The sequence below is a fragment of the Canis lupus genome, chromosome 3, assembly GCF_011100685.1.
Source record: "Canis lupus familiaris isolate Mischka breed German Shepherd chromosome 3, alternate assembly UU_Cfam_GSD_1.0, whole genome shotgun sequence".
NCBI lineage: Eukaryota > Metazoa > Chordata > Mammalia > Carnivora > Canidae > Canis > Canis lupus.
The window spans coordinates 36,533,990-36,542,955 of record NC_049224.1 but is presented as its reverse complement, the minus strand read 5'-3'; positions in this window follow the sequence as shown (position 1 = coordinate 36,542,955).

Below are 8,966 nucleotides of genomic sequence, written 5' to 3'. Positions count from 1 at the left end.
AACCTTTCCAGTTTACTTTTGTAATGAATCCTGTTTCTGTCTTTGGCTGTGCAGTTGTCCCAAAACCCATTTGCTGAAGATAAATCATTATTAGAGATTTTACTTATTTATTCATGAGAGACACAAAGAGAAAGGCAGAGACATAGGCAGAGGGATAAGCAGGCTGCCTGTGGGGAGCCTGATGCAGGACTCGATCCCATGATCCCAGGATCCCAGGATCATGACCTGAGCCAAAGGCAGACCCTCAACCACTGAGCCACCCAGGTGCCCCTTAGATATTTTATTATTTTTATTATTTTTGATGCAATCATTAATGGGATTATTTTCTTAATTTCTTTCTGCTACTTTTCTATTAATGTATAGTAATGAAAGATCTCTTTCTCTCTCTCTCTCTCTCTCTCTCTCCATATTGATTTTGTATCCTGTAACTCTACTGAATTCATTTTTGTAATTCAAGTAGTGTTTTGGTGAAGTTTTGTTTCTGTGCATATCATTATGTCCTCTGTTACTGTCACATAGTCCTTGAATGTTCTATTCTGTTTTCTTTTCTGTTGTTCATTCTTTTTTTCTCTTTGCATTTAAGTTGTAAATTTTCTGTTAACTTTCATTTGAGTTCATTGATTCTTTCCTCAACCATGTCAAAAGCCTGTCAAAGACATTCTTCATATCTGTTACTGTGTTTGCTATATCTAGTATTTTCTTTTGATTCTTTTCTTAGAATTTTCATGTGCCTACTTACATTGACCATCTCTTCTTGCATATTGTCTATTTATCCATTAGAATGCATTCTATATTAAGTACAGCTATTTTAAATTCCTTGTCTGATAATTTCAACATCTGTGTCATATCTGAGTCTGGTTCAGATAATTACATTATTTATGCATTCTGTGTTTTTTCTTCTTATAGCATGGATTTTGTTTTGAAAACTAGATATGGTATATCAGCTATTAGGAACTGAGGTAAGTGGGACTTTGTGTAAGGATTGGTGTTAATTTGGCCAGAAGTTGTGTTTAGGTTAATGTTTGCTGTAGCTATAGGTACCAGAGTCTTCAAATTCCTTTATGACTTTGTTTTTGTCTCCTGTTTTAGCTTTGGGAATTCCGTGTGTCTTACTACTTAGAACATTTGTATCTTGCAGCTGTTTCAGCAGTAATCCACAATATTATATTGGGACTGCCTTGCTGTGGTCATTTGGTCTGCAAGAGGGCAAATATTCTATGATCTTGAGTAAATATTGAGCTTTCAGTTTGCTTGTGTTTGAGAGTTGTGGCCTTCACAAATATTCCCTCAATCCTGTGACCTAATTTGTACTCCTTTTGTTAGTTATGGCATTTTCTTTTAAATTGTTTAACTTATTTAAATCCAATTAGTTAACATATCATGTACCATTAGTTTCAGATGTACATTTCCATTATTCATCCATTGCGTATAATAGTCACTGCTCAGTACATCTTTTGCCCTCCTTAATGCCCATCACCCATTTACCCATCTCCCCAGCCACCTCCTCTATAGCAAGTCTCAGTTTGTTTCCTATTGTTAAGAGTCTTTTATTATTTTCCCCCTGTCTGAATTCATCTTATTTTATTTTTCCTCCCGTCCCCTATGATCTTCTGTTTTATTTCTTAAATTCCACATGAGTGATATTTTAAATCTATTTCTGTGAATCTGATGTTGACTATGGTTTTCATTTTGTTTTGTTTTTATCTTAGGTGGGACAGAAAGGCTAGAGGGGGATGGAGAGGAGAATAATCCCCTGTTCCTAGCTTGGATAAGGTTTTAGAATCATGCTTTCAAAAAGTCCTTCCCTCTGGAGAATAGCTATCCTATGGAGAGGGCTTTCCGTGTGTTTCACAATGGTTGCATTCCTCCCCTCCACTCCCATCAGGGATGAGTGTGGATCTTTCAGAGATTCTCACTTTGAGAATTTAATGGAGCTCCTAGAGGAAAGGATTTGAATTTACTTTAATCCTTATTTCTGCTTCTAATTTTTTTATAAATTTATTTTTTATTGGTGTTCAATTTGCCAACACATAGAATAACACCCAGTGCTCATCCCATCAAGTGCCCCACTCAGTGCCAATTTTAAGAAACTTTGTCTGGCAGGAGAATAGCAATGAGGTACTAAAGGTCTTTTAACAGACATCAATATACAGGTAAGAAAATAAAATGTATCTGCCCACTTCAGGTCATACCATATACAATAAATCCAAATGTCTTAGGGTTCTAGGTGTGAAAGCTAAAACAAACAAACAAACAAAACCCAAACTTCTAGGTATAATGAGGACTAAGAAAACATCTCTATGACATTGAGCTATGGAAATATTTATTTTACAATATTTTTATGGCAACAATTTCTTTTAAAGATTGACAGCTTAGACATTATTAAAACTAATAACTTTATGGGCCACCTGGGTGGTTCAGTTGGTTAAGCATGTAATTTTGGATCAGGTCATTATCTCAGGGTCCTGGGATCAAGCCCCAGATTGGGCTTCATGCTCAGTGGAGACTACTTCTCCTTCTCCCTCTCTGTTCCCCCTGCTCATGCTCTCTCTCAAATAAATAATTTTTTTGAAGTTAAGAACTTTGTATCCCTAAAGGACTTATCACCAGAACTTATTTTTAAAAATGCCTTCTAATCGATAAGAAAAAGTCAGGTAACCACATTTAAAATGAGCAAAAGGTATGATCAGAGAGTTCAAAATGATGATACTGAAAAGGCCAATGAACATATGAGATATGCAACATTATTAGTCATCAGAGAAATGTAAATAAAGATATATCTATATCTATATATCTATATATATATATCCACTTAAATAACTATGATTAAAAGGATTGCCAATGCTAACTGTGGAGGAAATTAAACTCTTGTGTTCTACTAGTCAGTCTGAAAAGTGTTACAACCACTTTGAGAAAATGTTTGGCAGTATCTGGTACAACTAAGTATACATATGCCCTGTGACCTGACTATATACTCAAGAGAAATGATTGTTCATCAAAAAAGCATTTACAATAATGTGTAGCAACTTCATTTATAATATCTAAAGATTAGAAATAATCCTGCTATTCATCAGTAAAGACAGGGAGCAATTAATTGTGGGATAGTCACACAATGGATTACTACAGAGCAATGAAAAAACTACAGATACACATAATACTGTAGATGAATCTGATGGAAAAATGTTGAATGAAAAGGACTACATACCTCATGACTTATGGGAGGATCAAAACCATTCAAAACAAATCTAGGCAATAGAAGTCAGAATAATGCTCAACTTCAGAAGACCACCAGCCAGACACCAAGGGACTTCCCTGAGAATTGGGAGTTGCTCTTTATCTTTATCTAGATAGCTAACTGCATGGTTGCACATTTAGGTTAAACTTTGTTAAGCTGTTTAGTTAATATTTTGTATTTAATGGATATAATATATACTTTTTTAAAGATTTTATTTATTTATTCATGAGAGACACAGAGAGAGAGAGGCAGAGACAGAGGCAGAGGGAGAAGCAGGCTACATGCAGGGAGCCTGACGTGGGACTCGATCCTGGATCATGCCCTGGGCTGAAGGCAGCTCTAAACCACTGGGCTACCAGGGCTGCCCCTATACTTTAGTTTTTGAAAAAATAATTGATCTTTGAGAGTGGGGTTCTGAGGGTTTCAAGCCCATCTCTGCAAAATCAAAGCTGGTGAAGAACATCCTGTGTTACTATTTAAGGAGAAAGCAACAGTAGTTCCTCTGGTCTAGGAGGCTTGTTGGAAGGTTGTTTTTAATCTTTTTGCACTGAAGGTTCTTATCTTCTCCCATCTCATACACACTAATTGAGAGTGCAAGACCACCTTGCTTGCCAATTCCTGCCTTCCCTCCCTGTCTCTGCTTTTATGGGTGTTAATGCAGCTTGTTCGAGGTGTCACAAAAGAGATGATCATAAGCGTGAGTTCCCACAAACAGCCTTCTCCTGCTAGAAAAAAAAAAAAAGAGTGAACTGTGGGATAGTATAATTTGGTATAGACAATGAGGGCTCTAATTTTTTGATAGAATAAACATGTTGAAGCTCTGGTAATGACAAATACCCACCATTTGCTTCGACCTGGATGGACCTGGAGGGTATTATGCTGAGTGAAATAAGTCAATCAGAGAAGGACAAACATTATATGGTCTCATTCATTTGGGGAATATAAAAACTAGTGAAAGGGAGTAACGGGGAAAGGAGAAAAATGAGTGGGAAATATCAGAAAGGGAGACAGAACATGAGAGACTCCTAACTCTGGGAAATGAACAAGAGGTGGTAGGAAAGGAAGTGGGCAGGAGATGTGGGTGACTGGGTGACGGGCACTGAGAGGGGCACTTGACGGGATGAGCACTGGGTGTTATTCTATATGTTGGCAAATTTAATACCAATAAAAATAAAAAAAGAAAAAGAAAAAAAGAAAAAAGAAGAAGCTCTGGTATTTTTATTTTATTTATTTATTTTTTAATAAATTAATTTTTTATTGGTGTTCAATTTACCAACATGCAGAATAACACCCAGAGCTCATCCCGTCAAGTTCCCCCCTCGTGATTTAGAATGAATGATAATTACTGCAATTTAATAAATGGGACCTTAAAATTTGTTGGGTGAAGAAATTGATTAAAGAGAAAAACAGAGAGGAAGGAAAACTAAGAGCAGAAATCTAGGCTGTGCTCACTGTCAGTCCCATTTCTCATTTTCATCCTTTGGTACCGTTTCCTGAATGTGGCACTTAGGATATGGCTTATGAACTCACTGAATATATACCAGAATGTTTGCATTGAGCTTATTTTAGGGATAAGAATTATACCATGCTGTGGGAGATGACCGCTCTGCATTGGAGATATCCTTCTGAAGTGTGAAGATTCTTTATGTGCTGGAGGGCTTTCTTAGTACTGTATTCTTAACTGAGAACAGAGGGCTAGAGGAATATGTGAAGACAAGGGTCAAAGTGTTATTCTGTATGTTGGCAAATTGAACACCAATAAAAAATAAATTTATTATTAAAAAAATAATAAAATAAAATAAAATAAAATAAAATAAAAAAGAAATAGGAAAATTATAGCACAGAATGGATAGAGGGATACTGGCACTGCCTTCTCTTACATGGTCCTTGCTCCTGATAAACTGTCACTGTAAGTATATACCAAGCAAATTGACTCTTATGAGAGGATATACCCAATATGCCTACCCACTGCCTGTCTCATGAACGAGCCATGGGAACAACTCACATAAGTAGCAATCCAGTGAATGAGTAAACCCAGGTAATAAGTTATAATGGCACAAAGAGAATGAGTAATAAACTTAAGGTGCTATAACTGAAGAAGAATAATTTTGAACTCCAAGTGAGTTGGCTGCCCACATTGGCCACATTCTCCATAGAATATGGCTAGGCCCCAGATGGTTTCAATGTATGCAGGGCACTTGGAGAGAATAAATGCAATATCTCTAATATTCAAGGATGTTTTAATTGGATTAATCAGATTATGAACAAAGGTTGGCATCAGAACTTTCAGGGCACCAGCTTTGTGTTTTAGATGAGTGCTGGAGAAAGTTGGTTAGGGGTTTTGAGAATGCAAGGAAAGAGACAGAGAAAGATACAGAAAAGAGACAGAGAGAGAGGTTTGGCATGGTCATATGAGGTCTCTGTGCTGCATCTGTGTCTGCCTTTGACTCATAGAAGGCAAGGACAGAGAGGAAGAGTGCCTGTTCATTTGTCTCCTTTCTCTGCCTGACCCCTCCTCTTTTTGAGCTCATGTTTATTAGTAGGACATTTTTAAAATTAGTCTTTGTAGGTGGAGTCCTATGTATGACTTCTAATTAATTCTTCAGCTGTCCCTCACATTTCCGTTTACACATGAAACATAACTGCAGGTGTTGAAGTTTGTTGGGGGATATAGCTTAGATATAGGATAAAATAATTTACCTTGACAATCTATGAAAAATTATGTGGGAGAGTGTGACAGCTGCACGTTCATAAAGGTTGACTTCAGGCATGTGGGTATAAAATTTCAGGAGGACTGAATGGAGAAAGTCCTTCAGGAGAGCTAAACCCCACCTTCAAAATCTGTACTCTGCTCACTAGTGGCCCTGTTCCTTATCTCAGCGTGCTGCTGCCCAGATATTTTTCTCTAAGGAGAGGCAGAAATGAGAGGCCAAGGGGATAGTGTGTATGACTCATCCTAACCCAAGGCAGTATGCTTGAAATTGGATCCACAGTTTTCTTAAATTGCTCTAGAGAAAAGCTGTTTGTCACAGCCATTCCTGTCAGGTAAATATGTGTGTGTGTGTGTGTGTGTGTGTGTGTGTGTGTGTGTGTGTGTGAGAGAGAGAGAGAGAGAGAGAGAGAGAGATCTGGAGGCCATCCTGCAGCCTAAGTACTTGTTTGCTGTCCTGAAAGATTTATAGGTCATTCAGACATAAGGAAGTCCAGATATCACACTGGGAGTCAAGATCTTTTAAAATTATCATTATTGGAATTTGTAGAACTTATTTTTTATTTGAGTATAGTTGACATACAATGTTACATTAGTTTCAAGTGCACAACACAGTGATCCCACTTTTCCCTACCTTATGCTATGCTCACTACAAATCTAGCTACCATCTGTCACCATACAATGCTTTTACAATATCATTCATCATAATCCATATGCTGTCTTCTATTCCTATGATTTATTCATTTCATAAATGAAAGCTCGTATTTTCAACTACCTTTCACCTATTTTGCCCTTCTTCCCATCCCCCTTCTCTCTGGCAAACATCAATTTTTCTCTGTATTTACAGATCTGATTCTGCTATTTGTTTATTCATTTGATTTTTTATCCCATATTATTGAAATCATATGGTATATGTCTTTCTCAGCCTGATTTATTTCACTTAGCATTATACCCTCTAGGTCCATCCATGTTGTTTTGAATGGCAAGACCTCATTCTTTTTTTATGACTAATATTAAATTGTGTGTATATACCACATCTTCCTTATCCATTTGTTTTTTGTTTTGTTTTTTAAGATTTTATTTATTTATTCATGAGAGACAGAGAGAGGGGGAGAGAGAGAGAGAAAGAGAGAGAGAGAGGCAGAGACACAGGCAGAGGGAGAAGCAGGCTCCAAGCAGGGAGCCTTATGTGGGACTCGATCCCGGGTCTCCAGGATCACAACCTGGGCCAAAGGCAGCACTAAACCACTGAGCCACCTGGGCTGCCCTCCATTTGTTTATTGATAGACACTTGGGTTGCTTCCATAAGTTGGCTATTGTAAGTAATTCTGCAATAAACATAGGGATGCATATATATATGTGTGTGTGTGTGTGTGTGTGTGTATACATATATATATATATAAACTAGTGTTCTTATTTCCTTGGAGTAAATGCCCAAGAGTTGGATTATTGGCTCCTATGATATTTCTTTTTTTTTAAATCTTTATTTATTTTTTTAATTTTTATTTATTTATGATAGTCACAGAGAGAGAGAGAGAGAGGCAGAGACACAGGCAGAGGGAGAAGCAGGCTCCATGCACCAGGAGCCCGACATGGGATTCGATCCTGGGTCTCCAGGATCGCGCCCTGGGCCAAAGGCAGGCGCTAAACCGCTGCACCACCCAGGGATCCCTCCTATGATATTTCTATTTTTAATTTTTTGAAAGACCTTCAATTTATATTTCCACCAACAGTGCACAAAGATTCATTTTTCTCCACATCCTTGGAAATACTTGTCCTTTCTTGTTGCGGTTGTTGTTATTTGATACTAGCCATTCTGAGAGATGTAAGGTGATATTTCATTATGGTTTTGATTTACATTTTCCTGTTGATTAGTGGTGTTGAGATAACTTCTCATGATTTTCTTAGCCATTTGTATGGGTTTTTTGTAAAAATATATTTAGGTCATATGCCCATTTTTAAGGTTTTTGTTTATTTATTTATTTGAGAGAGAGGGAGGGAACATGAGTGGGGGGGAGGGTAGAGGGAGAGGGAGAGAGGATTTCAAGCAAATTCACTGCTGAGCACGAATCCCATGACCCTGAGATCATTACCTGAGCTGAAACCAAAGTCAAAGGCTGAACTAACTTAGCCACTCAGGTGCCCCATCTAACCATTTTTAAATCAGATTATTTCTTTTGTTGGTGTTGAGTCACATAATTTCCATATATATTTTGGATATCCTTGTGTTTTGGATATGAACTCCTTATTAGATCTTTAAGCCATTTTGACTTTATTTTTGTGTATAACATAAGAAAGTAGTCTGGTTTCATTGTTTTGCATGGATGTAGGAGTTTCCCTAGCACCATTTATTGAACAGACTGTTTTCCCATTGTATATTCTTGCAAATTCTTGTCAAATTAATTAACCATATAATAATGAGTTCATCTCTGGGCTGTCTTTTCTGTTCCATTGATCCATGCATCTATTTTTGTGTGAGTACCAGACCTTTTTTTTATAAATTTATTTTTATTGGTGTTCAATTTGCCAACATATAGAATAACACCCAGTGCTCATCCCGTCAAGTGCCCCCCTCAGTGCCCATCACCCAGTCACCCCCACCCCCTGCCCACCTCCCCTTCCACCACCCCTAGTTCGTTTCCCAGATTTAGGAGTCTTTCATGTTCTGTCTCCCTTTCTGATATTTCCCACTCATTTTTTCTCCTTTCCCTTTTATTCCCTGTCACTATTTTTTATATTCCCCAAATGAATGAGACCATATAATGTTTGTCCTTCTCCGATTGGCTTATTTCACTCAGCACAATACCTTCCAGTTCCATCTACATTGAAGCAAATGGTGGGTATTTGTCGTTTCTAATGGTTGAGTAATATTCCATTGTATACATAGACCACATCTTCTTTATCCATTCATCTTTTGATGGACACCGAGGCTCCTTCCACAGTTTGGCTATTGTGGACATTGCTGCTATAAACATCGGGGTGCAGGTGTCCCGGCGTTTCATTGCATCTGTATCTTTGGGG